Source organism: Schistocerca cancellata, chromosome 8, assembly GCF_023864275.1.
Source record: "Schistocerca cancellata isolate TAMUIC-IGC-003103 chromosome 8, iqSchCanc2.1, whole genome shotgun sequence".
Taxonomy (NCBI): Eukaryota; Metazoa; Arthropoda; class Insecta; order Orthoptera; family Acrididae; genus Schistocerca; species Schistocerca cancellata.
Window position 1 is genome coordinate 434,407,057 of NC_064633.1, and position 20,772 is coordinate 434,427,828.

General features: G+C 42.8%; 1 pseudogene; it reads right to left on the reverse strand.

Moving 5' to 3' along the window:
- Positions 1–2,565: 2,565 nt before the first annotated feature.
- Positions 2,566–2,682, reverse strand: LOC126096044 (5S ribosomal RNA; annotated as a pseudogene).
- Between the last annotated feature and the right edge of the window lie 18,090 nt (positions 2,683–20,772).

The window sequence follows — 20,772 nt, forward strand, 5'->3', positions numbered from 1 at the left end:
GCTGCACAGAGTCCTGTTTTGGAAGGCCGAGTTCGTGCTGGGCCTCACTGACCGACCTCGTTACCTCTCCTCAGTGCAGCACTTCGTGATTTGCTACTTAGAGGGTCAGTCATTTATAGGAGGAATCTTGGCTGGTGGTTAGGTACAAGCTGCAGGCTGTGAAATCCAGTTTAAGTCCGTGGTGTTACGATATCGTTTCAGACAGCTGGGATGAAGTGTTACTCACAGGACCCCTTATTGGGCATACATCCTTTACACAAGACAATTTGCTTGGCTGAGATGATGCTTGTGACTAAACGTCTCAGTACGTTGTATTTCAACTAGGTGCTATTAATATTCACACAGCACACAGCAGTAGGCTTACTCGAAAATTTGCTCTCTGTTTTAGCAAGACAGGTGTGGATTGCATTTTAAAATTTCGTAAACTCCCAGAGATCTGGATAAACTTTTACGTTGGTGATTTTAGTGTTTTGCAGAATGGCAGTCTGATCTTTTATTAGTCCATTCGTCAGGGAGCGCGTTATTTACTATATTATACTCGTCACACAAACACACATACACACACACACACACACACACACACACACACACACACACATAGGGAAAAAAATCCATGCACCACGAAGGAGTTATCCGAATGGGGCGAATTCTGTAGATGTGATGTACATGTAATAGCTAACAAATTATTAATATCCAGAAAAGGTAGATGATTTACTCAAAAGAAAGAGACTCACAAATTTAGCAAGATAAATAACGCGTTGGCCCTTCTCGGGCATTTGTGTTATCAGTTATTGGGCTTGGCATTGATTAATAGGGTAGTTGTATGTCCTCATGAGTAATTTCGTGGAAAATTTTGTCCAGTTGGCACATAAGGTGACCGTGCTTGCCAAGGCAGGATTTGGCAGGCAGGAAAAGAATCAGAAGAAACTCCCGCCATGTGTGGGCCAGCATTATGTTGCCGACATGAAAAGCCAGACTAGCTTGCCACGAAGGGCAATCTCTTTAACTGGAGTAAAACTGTATTCAGTGATGAGTCCTGCTTCGAAGTGAGCCCCGACCAGCGAAGGCATATCTGGAGATGCCCCAGCTGTCGCCCATCACACGGCCTGACCGCCAGGAATGATATTGTGGGCTGCAATTACTTTTCATAGCATGATTTCTTTGTTGTACCTTTACGGCACTGCTGTTCGACGACGATATTCTACGCCCCATTTTGTTACACTTCATGGCAAGCGATCCTGGGCTTACATTTCGGTAAGATAATTCTCGCCCATACACGGCAACAGTTTATACTGCTTTTAATTCTGCTTGCCAAACCTTATCTTGCCAGCAGTTGAGAACCTTTAGGACATATAGCCAGGAGCATCGAACCGGGTCGGGATATCGACGATCTAATTCACCAATTGGACAGAATTGTCACGATATCCCTCTGGAAGACATAGAACAGCTCAATTAATCAGTGCCAATCCGAATATCTCACTGCACAGTGGCCAGAAGTAGACAAACCTGTTGTTGACTTGCTCATTTTATGAAGCCCTTTCTCTTGAATGAATCATGCAGTTTTCTGAAATTGTAATCATTTTGTTTCCTGTATATGTACATCACGTCTATCATTTCTGCCCATTTTGATAGTTCCTTCGTTTTGCGTCGTATATTTTGTCTTAGAATGTAGTTTACTGGTTTCACAATGTCTTTTCTTAGAAATGGTGACTGGATTTGTTTTAGAGTTAGTGTGTGTGTGTGTGTGTGTGTGTGTGCGAGAAAGAGAGAGAGAGAGAGAGAGAGAGAGAGACAGAGAGAGGGAGGGAGAGAGAGAGAGTGTTTGTGCACGCAGTGGACATCTTCATTTTTAAAAGCCGGTATTTTTTCATGTGATAACCTACCTGTATGGTAACCTATGTAGATATTATAGGTATCTTTTACCCAAATCTGTTTCTTCATTATTTTTCCTTTGTACGTGGCTACACCGATGTGGAACTTTTTTAGAATATATCTGTCATTGACAGTAGATTAATGTTCACTTACTTCCCATAGTTATGATTTTGACTTTAAAGCTGTTCTCAAGTACGTGTTGAGATATCTGACCTCTTTATGTGACAAGTCATCATCAAAATAACGTATTTCCTATCTGGTCCATTCAAAGCTTGGGAGCTGTGGATCCGATAGTCCGGCTGGACTACCGGGAAACATCGTAGGTGACGGTGGCCACAGCAGAATAGAGTTCAGTAGAAGCAGTTATTGTCATCAACTTAGAGCAGATATCGGTGTAGAGGCTGTGGTCGTCCCTAAAGATCGCGCACACTGCTGGGAGGCAGTGGCCAGACAGAGCTAGTGGATTTCATGGTGTAATGACCGTACCAGTAGCACTGCGTCTTCAGGCCACAAGGGGCCCATCGGGCCCATCCGACCGCCTTGTCATCCTCAGCTGAGGCTGCGGATAGGAGGGGCGTGTGGTCAGCACACCGCTCTCCCGGTCGTCATGATGGTTTTCTTTGACCGGAGCCGCTACTATTCGGCCGAGTAGCTCCTCAATTTGCATCACGAGACTGAGTGCGCCCCGAAAAATGGCAACAGCGCATGGCGGCTGGATGGTCACCCATCCAACTGCCGGCCACGCCCGACAGTGCTTAACTTCGGTGATCTCACGGGAACCGGTGTATCAACTGCGGCAAGACCGTTGCATACCGTACCAGTAGGGGTTGCAAAAGAAATCTTTCAAGTATCAGTGTTCAAGTAGAGGCGTGCAGTGCAAGCCTCTTTCGTCAGCCCATTAAAAGGTCACTCGCACTGGGCAACCTCTCACTTGATGCTCATTGTCTTCTGGAGGTGAAAAGTTACTTTCAAGACGTAAAAACTGAAGCAGTAAGTAAACAGACCCTAACACCGTTTGTAGAAATCCTCAAACGTTAAACAAGGCAAGAGTTCCAGAGAGCAGAAGAGTTCCAGGGAGCCGAAGATTTTCAGTCATCTCGGATGAAGGATCCTGCAGCAGATTTAATGCGGAAACGATTTATACTGGACCAAAATTTGTTCCAAATAAACTACAGCGGAACAGCATCTCATAGACGTCTCCGGTGCTCAGACTGAACAAATTGGGTAAGCGGAATTTAATAACAAAGGTTGGAGACTCATAAAAGTGGCCCAGAGAACAGAGTTCCAGCGTAGAAAGAAACACAGCAGAGGAAAGGAGAGATAGTACTAACCGGACTATAGCAGATGTTGAAAGTGACCCCATTGATTTCGTGTCTCTTCTTGGGCCCTGGTCAGCAAGTTTCTGAAGGCTGGACCATGAAATTACTGCAGTCTATCCAAAATGTTTTGTGGCAGCTCTTGAAGACTGTTGCGACACACCTTTGACTTGAGTGTTTCCCACACTGCTGACAACTCTGTCAGGCATGAAGATTGTGTAAATATGCTCCAAGTTCCAGCCAGGTATGTGAGCAGTTGCTCCAGGTCGATGTATCTGTAGGTCTTTTCCTCTTTCGTTAATGCTGCCACAAATAGTTCCAAAATGTAGCTCGCCGAAGTCAACGCCTGATAAGAGAATATGGAAAAAATAATGTGGCGTGCAGACACTGCACACCAAACCTCCGACCTTTTCACCGTGCAATGGTGTTTGAGGAAGTTATGCAGATTCTTCGCTGCACAGAACCTGTGATTCTGTGAGTTGACACAACCACTCAGGTGAAACCAGGCTTTAACAGGCATAAGACGCAGATCCACGTTCAAGACTCTCATTGCTATCTCAGTGTACAGCCACTCTCAAAACTGGAGGTGCTGAGGTGCCACTGCTGGTTTTAATGCTTGGAAACGGACACTCTATAGGGATGACTGTGCAGGTCCAGATGGAAAATTCGTCCTGTAGGGTGTATAATAGTTATGTGCAATAATTATGTCTGATGTATCATGGTGTAATAATTATGCATTGCTTGTGGTTGTTGAAAGCAGAGATCCGGCAGAAAAATGCGTAATCATTTATTGTAGGTTAAGAAAGATTTTACATACTTTGACTCATTAAGCCACAATATCAGAAGCAGCAGCAGTCAAACAAGGAGGCTGATGACGAGCAGAGTTTGCGCAGCAGTAGTCAGCACTTCGATACATCAACGACCGAGCACATGGGCAATGCTTCCAAGGAGAACAATGACCAGCGCAGTTCGCACATTAGTGGCTAATGCTCCAAAAACTGTCACCGTATTGAACTCACGTGAGCTACAATCCGGCGATGCGGAGGAGGACGTCAGACAGTACCCGACCATACCAGCATAGAGGTAAAACAACGAAATTTAGCACGTGTTTCGACATAGGTCACATATCTGCCTAACCTGAGAAGCGTATATCAATGACCAACGAGTCAGTCTTTGGCTTAGAAACTTCGCCCTACTGCCAAAAACACCGAATAAATACCTCCGACAAACGGGTATGAGTGGGGCCTTCCAGGAAAGAAAGAAGAGACAAACAAACATCCCCTGGACTGACGGACCGATGGTTAGTCAACAAACATCATACTTTGCTGCAACGACTTAGCTGCTACTCTGCTCCACAGAAAAAAACGTCAATACCGCACCAATAGGTCAACACTGAAGGTGCCCTTCCAAATCTTACCGGAAGGAAGTTCATGTGGTACTTACTCAGGTATCTGGTGAGGACAAAGGGTCTGCGGCCTCACCAAATGGGTCACCTCTGAACATAGATGTTGATGAACTCCACCTGAAGACGCCCATCCTGCAATATAAATACACTCCTGGAAATGGAAAAAAGAACACATTGACACCGGTGTGTCAGACCCACCATACTTGCTCCGGACATTGCGAGAGGGCTGTACAAGCAATGATCACACGCACGGCACAGCGGACACACCAGGAACCGCGGTGTTGGCCGTCGAATGGCGCTAGCTGCGCAGCATTTGTGCACCGCCGCCGTCAGTGTCAGCCAGTTTGCCGTGGCATACGGAGCTCCATCGCAGTCTTTAACACTGGTAGCATGCCGCGACAGCGTGGACGTGAACCGTATGTGCAGTTGACGGACTTTGAGCGAGGGCGTATAGTGGGCATGCAGGAGGCCGGGTGGACGTACCGCCGAATTGCTCAACACGTGGGGCGTGAGGTCTCCACAGTACATCGATGTTGTCGCCAGTGGTCGGCGGAAGGTGCACGTGCCCGTCGACCTGGGAACGGACCGCAGCGACGCACGGATGCACGCCAAGACCGTAGGATCCTACGCAGTGCCGTAGGGGACCGCACCGCCACTTCCCAGCAAATTAGGGACACTGTTGCTCCTGGGGTATCGGCGAGGACCATTCGCAACCGTCTCCATGAAGCTGGGCTACGGTCCCGCACACCGTTAGGCCGTCTTCCGCTCACGCCCCAACATCGTGCAGCCCGCCGCCAGTGGTGTTGCGACAGGCGTGAATGGAGGGACGAATGGAGACGTGTCGTCTTCAGCGATGAGAGTCGCTTCTGCCTTGGTGCCAATGATGGTCGTATGCGTGTTTGGCGCCGTGCAGGTGAGCGCCACAATCAGGACTGCATACGACCGAGGCACACAGGGCCAACACCCGGCATCATGGTGTGGGGAGCGATCTCCTACACTGGCCGTACACCACTGGTGATCGTCGAGGGGACACTGAATAGTGCACAGTACATCCAAACCGTCATCGAACCCATCGTTCTACCATTCCTAGACCGGCAAGGGAACTTGCTGTTCCAACAGGACAATGCACGTCCGCATGTATCCCGTGCCACCCAACGTGCTCTAGAAGGTGTAAGCCAACTACCCTAGCCAGCAAGATCTCCGGATCTGTCCCCCATTGAGCATGTTTGAGACTGGATGAAGCGTCGTCTCACGCGGTCTGCACGTCCAGCACGAACGCTGGGCCAACTGAGGCGCCAGGTGGAAATGGCATGGCAAGCCGTTCCACAGGACTACATCCAGCATCTCTACGATCGTCTCCATGGGAGAATAGCAGCCTGCATTGCTGCGAAAGGTGGATATACACTGTACTAGTGCCGACATTGTGCATGCTCTGTTGCCTGTGTCTATGTGCCTGTGGTTCTGTCAGTGTGATCATGTGATGTATCTGACCCCAGGAATGTGTCAATAAAGTTTCCCCTTCCTGGGACAATGAATTCACGGTGTTCTTATTTCAATTTCCAGGAGTGTATTATGCCTTGCTTATTTGTTTGATGTTTTTTGCCCACGTAGCGTTCCCAGTCCGTTAAATATGGAAGCATTTGTGTACGTCTTCTTACATTCACAGCTCCAGATTTGCAATTAGTGCCAAAATTGGAAGTAATTTTTTATTCCTGTGTAAATGGATTACTCGTTAACGCAGTAGAGTATGTACCAAGTTTCACTGCCGTACAATACTTACAGCCCAAATCGATCTCTGTGGTTAGCTGCACTTTAATAACAACAGTCTGGCAATAATGAGTGAGCCTCATATAAAGTCAAACTTGTACACTAAGAAGGACTGGCAAAGCTTGGATATACATCGTAACTCTCGACTTGGCTTACTGTTTTCCGTCTTACATTTGTCTACACGTATGTTACTTTATTTGTGACGAGTAATTGAACCTAATATCTCGATCAGAGCAATAGAATCTGCCATTTCTGTGGTTCGTGATCTGTAGTGCTACAGAGTATACGTCACTCTTTTTATCCAAATTTTAACAAAGTTAGAGGTCTGGCTGGCCATTTGTTATAGTAATTGTTTGGAGAATTTACACAGTCCCACATATCTTTTTATAAACTAGTGTCTGCGCTCTTCTACATGTTAATTTCCAAATGCATGAAGAGCAATACACAGCAGACCAGTAAACCAATCCAGAGTCTCATTTTTCTATCATGTCCACATCATTGTACCTCTTTGGCCCCACATCCGAGCCGTTCTGCACTGTCTCCAACAACAGAGACCTGACGAATCTCAGCTTTACCCTGTCGCCATTTCACTCCAGAACGTAGCTGCTCGTGCACCAAGAAACGGATGACCTACTTTCCTGCTTCACTTCTGATCCGAGCATGGGCTTCTGAATAAGTGTGTTGTGTCCCACGTCAGGTTACGAAAATGAAGCGCCCAATAACGTCGAATCTCAGACACCAAGGAGCGATGCTGGTGGCTGGGTGGAGGAGGTTGTCTGACCATACACACAGCCCTCCTTGCACTCTGTCCCCAAACTATTCACTGAACCTTTCTCTGCTGGCAAGCCATGGGCCAGCTTATTTTCCGCGCTCTCACACTGTGTTGTTTCGCTCTCTGATGACGATGGCATGCACCAGTCACTGAGACCTTAGAAACTAACTCCTGTAAAATGAAAATGATACTCACGTTTCCCAAAGAACTAGCATCCATCATAAGTTCCTTAAACTGAGTATTCTAGTGGGTATGATAACATAACAACAAAGTTAATCAAAGGGTGCTCATACGAGCTGATTTAAGTCTTAAGTTATATGTGTAATCACTCTATAATCAGCGAAACATTTCCAGACTGCCTAAAATATGCTGAAGTTAAGTCTCTTTACGAGAAGGGGGATAAACAGATACCATAAAACTATCGACTAGTTTCACTTCTGCAGGCTTTTTCAAAAAGATTTGAAAAGGTGGTGTTCAAGCGTCTGCCTCTGCTTCTGACTACAAATAATGTATAGTCCAAGCCACAATTTGGGTTTCTCATGGGTTCTGATACAAAGAAAGCTATTTACACATACAGTGAGTATGTAGTTAATTCATTAGATAACAAACGAGAGGCTACTGGAAATTCCTGTGACCTATCAGAAGCCATTGACTGTGTGCATCACAGCATTCTCTTAAGTAAATTAGAATATTATGGTGACAGTGCTGCAAAGTACACTAAGTCTTGCAAATACGCTTCTCGGGTTTGCCGCCGGATCGTAATGTGTAACTAGCACAATATTTCATCAATGTTACTGCTCGACATCATCGGATGAAGATAAAAAAAATAAAAAATAAACTTGCATACATTGCTTACTTTCATTCTATTATGTCGTACTGGATCATATTCTGGGTAGCTCATCAAACAGAGCAAACGTCTTTAGTGTGCAAAAGCGTGTAATAAGAGTCATTTCTGGTGTAAATTCAAGAACATCATGTAGAAACCTGTTCAAGGAACATTGCACTTCAATCACTGATTCTCGGGAAATTTATTCTTTAATGAAATTTGTTGCAAGTCATACATCTCAATTTCCAACCAACAGCTCAATACATTGTATTAATACTAGGAATAAGAACAATCTACATGAAGACCTAAAATGATTTACCCTGGTCAAAAAGGGGCCGAATATTCTGGAACACACATTTTCACCATTAAAAACTTGGTTTCAGACAAAGCACAGTTTAAACAAAGTTTGAAAAAAGTTTTGTTAGGCAACTCCTACTACTCTATACATGAATATCTTAACAGGGACTGTAAGATCGGCTTAAGTAAAAATGTCTGTTAGATTTCAGTTTTAGAAGCACTTGGTCACTACAGTCAAGATAAGGTATTACGTGTGTGATAAATTTGTTAGAAGTGCTTAACTGTGTTTCACTCTGACCGTGAATTAATTCTGAAAATATTAGCAGTTCCAGTTTACTCTAACGTATTACCCTGTTCTGACAATCTCCTTACAGAGGTTCTTAAGAACGTCAGTCGCTCTTGTGGAATTTTTTTAGCAGAGTTTACATACAATTTAACAGAGGTAAGCATCATTTAGGCAACATATAAGAAAATGCACTTCTTTTTCTTAGAGGTTGTTGTTGTCTCCAAGGGAAGGAAAAACTTACTGGCTGCGTGAAACATGTTTGTATCACTAAATAAATCGAATCTCTTCTCTTAAGCCCAACATAGGGCAAGATTTGATTAGAATTGGGCACAGGTCTCTAGGCCTTAAAATTAAATCACCGAAACAGTATGCGCTTTACTTAAAACTTGGCGTCTAAAAATTTGGAGACACATTTACTCTACGCATAAGCCAATTTCCCCAAGTTCAGCACGAGCCGCAAACCCTTTAAAAATAACATTATATGAAAATGAGGGAGCAAGGCACGTTATAAAGTTGAAATATCAACCGAAAGGCCAGCGACGAGCTCCTTTAAACAGCACCAATAGCAGGCGACGGAGACTTGTCGTTGGAAAACATAGAAATGACGCTCACCATAAACAAATGACGCGTAACCTGGCTCTTTCCTCGACCAAGAAATCCGAAGATGGCGTAGACTCGGTGCCCAGCAAAATTCTGTGGTGAAGGCCTTCCGCTCGTCTCGTGTCGAAGGGGTCATGGTAGGTGGACTTCGTCAAAACGCGTCAAATTCTCCGGGAGAAACCCGAGTACTGTGCGAACAAGTACTGCTAGGAGGACAGAAATAGGCTGGCCCACAACGTGCACCACAGAGAAAACCAAAGACCCTCTAGCCAGCAAACATGGTGCTCAATTCGCCGGACGTAAGCTGTCTAACTCAGCGCACGGTGTTGCCTTCAGGGAGGAAGTTCAGTAAGGGAAACCGAAAGAAATCAATCAATATTAGCAGGTTTAACCTGATTTACGTGTAGCTTTTGCACGGATGTCTCGTCCTTCACTCACAATGTGGCCGGAGTGGGAAACTCCACCATTTGCCATTGACCCACAAAAAGTGCCATGTATTTATTCGATGCCTTTTCCCCTTTCTTACAACTTCCAAGGTTGCTAACGTAGACCATGTTGCCTACGTTGAAAGTGGCAGGACGGCGTCCATGATGCCCGCATCTCGTGGTCGTGCGGTAGCGTTCTTGCTTCCCACGCCCGGGTTCCCGGGTTCGATTCCCAGCGGGGTCAGGGATTTTCTCTGCCTCGTGATGGCTGGGTGTTGTATGCTGTCCTTAGGTTAGTTAGGTTTAAGTAGTTCTAAGTTCTAGGGGACTGATGGCCATAGATGTTAAGTCCCATAGTGCTCAGAGCAATTTGAACCATTTTTGGCGTCCATGGTTGCACAGCGGCGCTTTCGTCTGATGAGCCCTGGTAACTTTTGCTTACGCCCTCCACCAGTTAACCCTAAGAACCTCAGGAGTGGGCTAATCAGGGAGCAATTTCGCTATATCCCACAAGTTGGACAGTGTCGAATTTACAGGGTGGCCGAACGTTTAGGACGATGTTACAGTTTGATGAGTTTCGTGGCTTGCCGTATTCGAGGAAAAATTTAACCAGTGGAGGGAACAGTCAAATACTGATGGCACCTCTGTGTGGTATGTAATAAGAGCGGCCTTCAGTTTCCTGTTAACCCTTTCCGCAAAAGACGGCTGAAGGTAAAAGTGGCTGGTAGCTGCGCGATGGATGCCATGCCAAAAACATAACATGCGGAAATCACGAGACACAAAGGCTCGAGCAGAGAGAGATATAATTTTACGAATATATTTAGTGCTGGCTCCTGCGACCAACCTCCTGCTCTATATCAACCATACGAAACGCTAGAGGACGTCCACTGCTACGAAGATAGGGTGTTAATCCACCCGAGTTTAGGGAAGTGGGCCGACGTAATCAAAAGGTGGAATTCATTAACCCGCTCTTACGGCCCAAATTTATTTTTACCAATTTGCATTCTCAGCACCATCCCACTATCCTCATATCTTTCTAGAGCGAGTGTCACGTCACGTGTTGTTTAATTTTGTGCACTGTTATATATGTGCCTAAGTGTCCACCTAACAGAAACTGAAGGTAGTGTATAAAGGTGTCGGGAATGACATCGCATGGTAAACAAGTTTTTCCATTCACTATCGCCTTAGGACTAAAAACTCTAAGTTTAATTTTTAAGCTCGCACCCAGGCACTTCCTCCCTAGGTTGAAGACACTGTTTAATACGTAACCACCACGAGACAGAATCTCGTTGTTGTGCAGCGTCACCAAACAAGTTAAGCACCTTAGGCAAGACTGTACTAACGGTAGCTCCCTGGTGGAACACGTGTGGAACTGTAATTTTATCGTCACCAGACCGAAACATAGGGCCCAATGCGTCAGTGATGACGTCGTCTTATATGCTTTACTGATAACTGAAATGCACAAATGCGTACCGCTCACTTCACTATAGGCTCTGCTTTACGGGGACTACATTTTTGGTGGCGCAAGGGACTAAAGAAATTGCATAATGGGAACCTGATCCGTCCTTTGGATCCAGTATTTGATACTATTCGTCGTCCTAATTTATCATGAGGAAATTGCCCCAACACCGCACACACTTTCTGGGCCTCATGACATCTACATCTACATCTACTTGATTACTCTGCTATTCACAGTACTGTGCCTGTCAGAGGGTTCAATGAACCACCTTCAAGTTGTCTCTCTACCGTTACACTCTCGAACGGCACGCGGGAAAATCGAGCACTTAAATTTGTCAGTGCGAGCCGTGATTTCTCTTATGTTATTGTGATGATCGTTTCTCCCTATGTAGGTGGAGCAAACAGAATGTTTTCGCAATCTGAGGAGAAAACTGGCGATTGAAATTTCAAGAGAAGATCCCGCCGCAACGAAAAACGCCTTTGTTTCAATGATTGCCACTCAAATTCACGTATCATGTCTGTGACACTATCTTCCCTATTTCGCGATAATACAAATCGAGCTGCCCTTCTTTCTACTTTTCCTATGTCATCCATCAGTACCACCTAATGCGGATCCCACACTGCACAGCAATACTCCAGAACAGGACGGACAAGCGTAGTGTAAGCAGTCTCTCTAGTAGACCAGTTGCACCTTCTAAGTGTTCCGCCAATGAATCGCAGTCTTTGGTTTGCTCTACCTACAATATTATCTATGTGATCGTTCCAGTTTATGTTATTTGTAATTGTAATCCCTAAGTATTTACTTCGGTTTTACTCGATGACTTTCCGTCTATTACTACGAACCCTTACTGACAGGAAATCACGAATACAGTAGCACAACTGAGGCGATACTCAGTAGGCACGCAGTTTGATTAGAAGACTCTTGTGAGGAACGGTGTCGAATGCTTTCTGGAAATCTCAAAATATGGAATCAATTTGACATCCCCTGTCGATAGCACTTATTACTTAATGAGTATAAAGAGCTAGTTGTGCTTCACAAGAACGATATTTTCTGAATCCGTTCTGACTGTGTGTCAATAAATCGTTTTCTTCGAGGTAATTCATAATGTCCGATTACAGTATATGTTCAGAAACCCTACTGCAAATCGACGTAGGTGATATAGGCCTGTAATTCGGCGGATTACTCCTATTTCCCTTTTTGGATACTGGTGTGAATTGAGCAGTTTTCCAGTTTTAGGTACGGATCTTTCAGTGAGGGAATGGTTGTATATAATCGCTAAATATGGAGCTATTTTATCACCATACTCTGAGAGGAACCTGACTGGTATAAAATCTGGACCGGAGGCCTTGCCTTTATTAAGTGATATAACCTGCTTTGCTACACCGAGGATCTCTACTTCTAAGTTACTCATCTTGGCAATTGTTCTTGCATGGAATTCAGGAATATTTACTTCGTCTTCTTTGGTGAAGAAGTTTCGGAGAACGGTGTTTAATGACGCTGCTTTAGTGGCACTGTCAACATTGACTTCAACGTTGTTATCGGGCAGTGAAGGCATTAATTGTGTATTGGCACTGGTGTGCTTTATGTATGATCAGAATATCTGTAACTTTTCTGCGGATTCCGAGGCTGAGTTTCGTTGTGGAAATTATTAAAAGCATTTCGCATTGAAGTTTTTAAAGAAATAAAGGAAAATATATTTTTATATTTATTATGTAAATAAAAAAATGAAAATGAATGGAAACGGGGAAGAAAAGCCTTTAAATATTTTTTGTTATTTACTCTTTCTGTACGAACTTTGTTGTAGAACCCCTTACTTACGTGTGGTAATAAAAATTCATTTAGACAGAATTAAGCACATTTAAAATTACGTGAACCTCAGCAACCCTCCAATACTGATAAATTCATACTAAATGATTAATAACATCTATTTGAAAATCGTATAAATTAAATTTTTTACGTATTTCGACCTTGGCACACATTTTCTAAATGCAATGGTTTTTTAAATATTTACTGAATTCTTTCCCGGCGTTAGCTGTGGAACACAAGGCTGTCTCAGTTAGCATAAAATGGTTAAATATTGCCAAGCCGACCCGAACGTTTAATTATCATTGACAAAACACACTTCACTATACGTTTAAGTTCTTTGCTTTAGAAATTGAAAGCACCAACAGATTAACCACTTCAACGTTAAATATCCGCCTATGAATGCACAAATGTAAAACCAGTAATAAATTCCGTCAGTCTCAGGATCGCTGTAAAAGAAAAATATTTCGTAATTCACTGCTAATTTTATCTGCTCCCGAATTACGGATTTGGTTAATTTTTTAGCGGAACAATTTTTTAAATGTGCCGCCGCTGCAAATCCTTCGGTCGCGGCACAGCCCAGCAACACCAACGATAATAGCTAAAAATGCTGAAAATTCTTTAAAGAAATATTATAGATGACATGGGCAAGCTAATTTACATTAGTAATACACAATTTTGATAAATTATAATGTATTTAGACCACAACAATAATTAAACTTACATTACTTTGTAATTTCTCCTCTAATGGCGGCTAAAGACAGATACAGACAAGAGAAGACTGCTCATTCATATAATGCTAAGTCACAGGTTCCTCTCTCTCTCAGCTCTCGAGCAAGACGACAAAGAATACACACTACGTGGTGCTTTTTCTACTACTGCTGACCATTAACATCTCTTTGTAATCCTACAACATTATTCTCCTCTGTGGCTATATTTTACATTTTTTTTTCATCGCAGATTTTAACATATTTCGTAATTACATTATGAGTATAGAAATATTACAATCATAAATACATCGAGAATATTACTACAGAAAATATTACAATAATAACGAATGTCGTTTATACAAAATTAAATAATATTCTTTGTTAAACAATTACAGTACATACGAATTGCTTCATAGCGGCGTACATAGTACAATTAAATGTCATTTAATTTTATTAATAGTGTGTGTGCTGCCAGGGAACGTTACATTGCCCCATGGCAGCATTTGGCAAATAGTTTCTATACTTTGACACAATGGTGACAGTAACGTTCTTCACAATTCTGTTTTTTTTTTATGGATTGGCTCTTTTAATTAGTCCCAGGGTTATATATGTTCATGGCTCCCCCATTTGGGCGAAGGCAGACAGGAAACCTGGGCAAAACTGTGCCGGAGCCCAGCCATCCCAGTTGGTTCATGATTAATCTTGTCTGTTTACCAGTCATTCTTTTGAAATGATTTACCAGTTTGTCATCAACGGTTACATAATATCACAGTCACATAGAGTTCAACGAAAGTTTGTTGTGTATGTTTAACAACTCGTAATTATCATTTTTGCGATATACTGCAAGGTCACTTGTGCTAGGATATATCACTTAGTTTTTTGAAATCATTTAGTACAACGTCACTTTTCATAATGTTCTCACTACCTACGTGTTACAAATCCACCTCCTACACTTGTTAGTGTTCATTTTCTCTCGTCAATTTACGGGTATACATAATAAGTGTTCAATGTTTGTCAAAAATCGAGTTCATTGACATGTTATGCAGTTTGTGTAAATATTTTGGAATATGTCAATAATGCTGTAGTTGGAGAGCGGTGCGGAGTGATTGTTGAGCGGCGCTCGGCGCGGCGCGTCGGCTCCGTGTAGGTCACCGCCCCCGGTGTTGACAGCTACGGCGCGGAGAGGCGTGTGGCTGTCTGGTCTGCTACGGGCTGCTGCGGCCGCTGCATGGCTGAAGTAGGCGGATGCGCGATGTCTATCAGGTCGCCCGTGTGACATCTTCTTGCAGTGCTCCAGTAAACATGCAACAAGTTCACAAACAGTGTATAATCCTTACGGGCATTTTTCCCTGCTGTGGGAATGAACGCACAGTTATTCGCAGTTATTATTCAGTAGGCCTTCACTAGTCTGGTTTGCACAATGTTTCGTTGTCACAATAACGCGTTTTATGGGCACACAATATTTTTTCACCATGTCATGACTTGTCATTAGTCACACGCAAGTTTTCACCTTAGAACAAAATGTATCTCGGTAGTCAATGCGCTTTCCTGGCGTCCCTTGACACACAAAGAATTATAGTTTGACACTAGCTTGGTCCACCCTCTGTTATCGGCTCACTGTTCGTGTCGTGTTAGTTCCTTGTCCACTTGCACACACGGCTATGATACAGTTTCTTATTGCTTGTTCAAAACAACCTCGTGACGTATTGCTGCAGTTTTAACAGTCAATGTCTGTCTCTGCCACACAATACTGCATTTTTGTTTAAGTTTTTTTTTCAATTACAATGTCCGTTGTGCAATGTTTTGTAATAGCACATTCGTAACTTCTTTGTTCGCTTTTTACCAAGGTGTGTGATAATAGCGTACATGGTAACAAATATTAAAATTTCGTATTAGTTTGCGCAAAAATCATATATGTTTATGTTCGAGTAGATTTTATTTGTGCATTCCAGCCGGATTCAGGCATATTGTTCAATAACTCCTTTGAAATTATGTCTCATTTTACTTGCATGGTCCTACGTAACTGCAGTGTAGTCTCTGTAGGCTAAAATTGACTTGGACTGTATCAGGCTAGCTCTTTTCACTGATTCGATCTGCACATGCTTCAATTGAAGCTTCTTTGTGTGTAACTTTGCGTTGCTTAAATTTGCAATAAGTTTGCCTCCCATGGTGCCCTCGGGTCACTACTGGGTGCATTACTCTCCTTGATAATACTGGTTTGAAAATAAAGTTCTCAGGGTCTCATATTATTAATATTATTCTGGGTTCGAAAATGTCAATCTGACAGCTACACACACACACACACACACACACACACACACACACACACACATATATATATATATATATATATATATATATATATATATATATATAATAGAAAAGACTGTACCAAGAAATATTTCAAATGTGACACACATATAGAACATCATGCAGTACACAAACTAATCACTACTAAAATGTTCCTCCTGACTGATCTCTGTCACAATTTAACACTACAAGTAATTGTACTAATCAGGTTATCTGTGCAGACATTTAGAGCATGTTTAAGCTAACACTAATTAAAAAAAGGCATAACACAAATAATCATAAACAAAAGAGAAAGTCAATCATATTCTTAGAACTAAATACTTCTACACTAGTACATTATCTCTACAGATCACACATCATTAATGTTCATTCATTTCCAAAAGAATGGTGTACCTTTTTACACATAACACATAGGACTATTAGTAATTTACTGTAGGAATATTTTCACATCTTTACGCGGATACAGTCCCCGTACTCTCCCTGAGTGGGGATCTGCTAAGAGAAAGCTACTATTTCCTTCTTGGACCAAGGAATGGAGTATGAGGCTCGACAGTAGGTTTTGTGAGGCTTCACCTCGATATTGTATTGATATGCCTTAACAATTCCTGGTCATTCTGAAAATACATCTGCATAATTAGATAATAACTGTGCCAATTCCTGCTGTTGCATTGAGTTCAAATTTTCGTACAGTGATACTTTGTTCACAAGTGCTTCCACGTTTGCTTTTAATTGATCACTTTGTACGTCTGGATAATAGAGATTTTGTTCTAGAGAATGATTGTCTAAATGTAGTATATGTTAATAGCATTACAATTAGGCACAGGTACCTCTTGGATCTACGCATGGACAATTCTATCCTCCTACCCGTGTTCATCAAACTTAATTTTCCCCGAGAAAGGTCGATTACTGCGTCCCTTTCTCTCAAAAAATCTACCCCCAAAATGCAGGCTACCTTTAAACTCTTTACTACCAGGAACGAGCACGCTATGGCTTCTCCCCCTATTGTAAGTAGGCTGTTTATGTTTTCTTTATGTAAGTAGGCTGTTTATGTTTTATTATCGGCAACGTTACGTAGCGCTCTATATGAAAATCACTGGCTGTGCTGTGTGCAGTCTGTGGCTAGTTTGCATTGTTCTAGTTTGCATTGTTGTCTGCCATTGTAGTGTTGGGCAGCGGCAGCTGGATGTGAACAGCGCGTAGCGTTGCGCAGTTGGAGGTGCGCCGCCAGCAGTGATGGATGTGGGGAGAGAGATGGCGGAGTTTTGTAATTTGTCATGAACTAATATATATATTATGACTATTAAGGTAAATACATTGTTTGTTCTCTATTAATATCTTTCATTTGCTAACTATCCCTATCACTAGTTAGTGCCTTCCGTAGTTTGAATCATGTTGTAAAATTTTTTGTGGGGAGCATGGGGGCTATGTAAGTAGGCTGTTTATGTTTTCTTTATGTAAGTAGGCTGTTTATGTTTTCTTTATGTAAGTAGGCTGTTTATGTTTTATTATCGGCAACGTTACGTAGCGCTCTATATGAAAATCACTGGCTGTGCTGTGTGCAGTCTGTGGCTAGTTTGCATTGTTCTAGTTTGCATTGTTGTCTGCCATTGTAGTGTTGGGCAGCGGCAGCTGGATGTGAACAGCGCGTATCGTTGCGCAGTTGGAGGTGAGCCGCCAGCAGTGGTGGATGTGGGGAGAGAGATGGCGGAGTTTTGTAATTTGTCATGAACTAATATATATATTATGACTATTAAGGTAAATACATTGTTTGTTCTCTATTAATATCTTTCATTTGCTAACTATCCCTATCAGTAGTTAGTGCCTTCCGTAGTTTGAATCTTTTATTTAGCTGGAAGTAGTGGCGCTTGCAGTATTGCAGTACTTCCAGTAACGAAGATTTTTGTGAGGTAAGTGATTTATGAAAGGTATAGTTTAATGTTACTCAGGGCCATTCTTTTGCAGGGATCTTTGATAGTCAGATTGCGTTGCGCTAAATAATATTGTGTGTCAGGTTAAGCACAGTCGTGTATAATTGTTCTAAGTGGACGTTTCATCTTGTATAATTGTTCTAAGGGGACGTTACACTATATACAACTCTTCCCGCACTTGGAGTTTAATTATATGTCGCTGTGCACCGCTGGCTCAAGTGACTTTGCAATTGTTCACAGGAAAAGTCAGCATACGCTTTTCTTTCCCCAGTTCTCTTAATAAGTCCATACTCATGACACTAACAGTAGCACCTGTATCTACAATTGCTTGCACATAAATATTGTGAATTTTGATCTCTATCATCGCTTGTACTTTGTCTTTGTGCTCCTTTATGTACGAGGGTGGTTCAGTTATTAATTCGTGTCCCATCTGTACCCCGTCATTATACCTGAGGATACAGATTTCCGATGTTTTATTCTGTGTCGGGCTGCTCTCACTCCAAACCTTAGCTGACGATGGAGAGCGTATGTCGGCTGAATCTAGTTTGCTGGATTATTATTGGTGGATGGGTGTGGCTGCTCTATGTCGCTGACTTCCAATATGTGTAAGTTGTGTAGCGTCGGCCGCTACGGTTGCGCAATTGGCGCATTTTGTGGTGGCGGTCAGTTATTGTCATATCTTTCACTGTTTTGCCGGTCTGGACTGGGCCTCTGGTTCTGTGGCCAAGTTCGGTTTGCATCGTCATAGGTATGTGTATGACTCCAAACGCTAGGCAAAATGTTTCTAAATCCCTTGATAAATACTACAGGGTGAAAGGCCCCCTGGCATTTTTTCCATCTACTATTGCTTGGTGGGCCTGTTTCATGTCGGTCATTGAACCTCCTTTTCCGGTCATTATTCACCGGCGGACTATTGCCTTTCCGGTCTCTACCTCTATTCCCGTTTTGTACATAATTTTGTCTCCTATTGTTACCTCCGCCGTTTCCATTATTTGGTGGAGGCGTGTTATTTCCACCATTTTTGTGACCGTTTCCGTTACTTCTAGCCTGTTCAGAGGCTGCCTTAACATCCTCCTGAATCAGGTCAATTGAGTCCAGAACAGACAAGAAATGTTCCATGTCGTTCTCCGGTACGTGTGTAAGTTTTTCCTTTACGTGTATCGGCAAGTGTGATATCAAAAGTCTGATCAAATCCCGGGATGAAATCTGCTCGTCCCAGTAACGGGTCTTATTAATGTATTTCTCAAAATATTTTCGCAAATTGCCTAATCGTGGAGAATACGGCTCTGGATTATATACCTCTTTCCGTAATCTCTCCTGAATACGTGTTGACCAATATTTGGCCAAGAATGCCTTTTCAAATTGGTCATACGTGTCGCAAGTGTCAGCTGCTTCGGTTGCCCATAATGCAGCATCTCCTTGTATGTAAGACATAACGAACTGTATTTTCTGTGTATGACTCCGAACGCTAGGCAAAATGTTTCTAAATCCCTTGATAAATACTACAGGGTGAACAGATTTCCTCTCCGTTGTAAAGATCTGGAACTGTAGGTTTTTAATCAGGCTTTCTTCAGTCACTATTTCGGAGTGACATTTGTTTGCTTCACTAACATTGGTTGCCTGTTCTGTCTCGCAGTCGCAATTTTTCACTGCTGTAATTATATGCCTATCATTGAAGGACCTGGCTGGCGTGACACACGCTTTTGCGTCGTCGTGCAACAAGCTGTTTTCCAGCTCCGCAAGTCGACTGTTGACATTCCGCTGCCACGGCGGAATGTCAGTGTGCACCGCCCTTTGTAGGTCCTGCACTTCCGCACTCGAGCCCAAGTCTTTGGCCTCATTCGCGGCTTGCACTTTCTCGTCTATTTTTTTTGTAAATTGGTTTTCAATTTTGTTCGCCTGTTCGGACGCTTTCTGCTCTATTGCTTGACTTACGTCAATTTCTAATTTTTCCATCCTGATAGCCAGTACACTGATTTCACCCACGATACTGGCGTTAGCCACATGGATGTAATCTACTCTTTCGCTCAGTTCTTGCACCGCTTTGGGTATGGTTTCATAGTTTTGTCTCAAACCAACAATCTCACTTTGCATAGCTTCCAAAGATTGCATTAACTGTAAGTCTCTCTCATGCTGGCATCGATCACGTTCTGCTTGTTTAGCATCACGTTCTCTATCGCGTTATGCATACATAGCATCACGTTCTCTATCGCGTTCTGCTTGCATACGTGCAAATTCAGCTACCAATCACTGGTCACGCTTTGCTTGTTCATGTACAAACGTAGCTTAGAAATTGAGCATGCGCTCGAACATAACTCTTAATGATTGCACTTCTGACACCTCACCACTCTCTGGTCCGTGTCTAGTGCTTGTGGGTGGAACAGTATTTCTACTTTCAACTGAATCACTGGCTGGCAGTGGCAACATTTCTTGCCCCTGTGCCCCCAGATTCTCACATTGTACTTCCTGAACTACGCCACTAACATTACTTTCTGCACCACTTTCTAACTCAGTTTCACTGCTTGCTAACTGTTGTTCATTATCCATGTTTATATTTTTTGACTACGCAATCTAATCATAATCAACAAAAGAAACAAAATCTGAACTAAATATTCTAACACTCAGGTTTCACTGACATAGTCACACAAGAAATGGTCATTTGTTGAAACACACTTATTATATACTATGATGACTAACTACTCAAACGTCCTATTATTTTTAAAAAGAACACTAACAACAAGCACCCACTAATGATCCGAGAACACCGCACTGAGGCTACTTTACTACCCACAGGACAACTACGCTGTGGCTTTACCTTTTGGTGATCTACCTTGGGTGTAGCTGCCCCCTGGTATTGTGGTAGGTAATTAATTTTTTGACATAATGAACTCTCTTCTTCAGCTTGCCTCTGGGTATATAGTGTTCTCATGCAAAGTATCATGTACAGGTATTTCCACACAATATTGGTTAGGCAATACATACAATACATGAAAAAA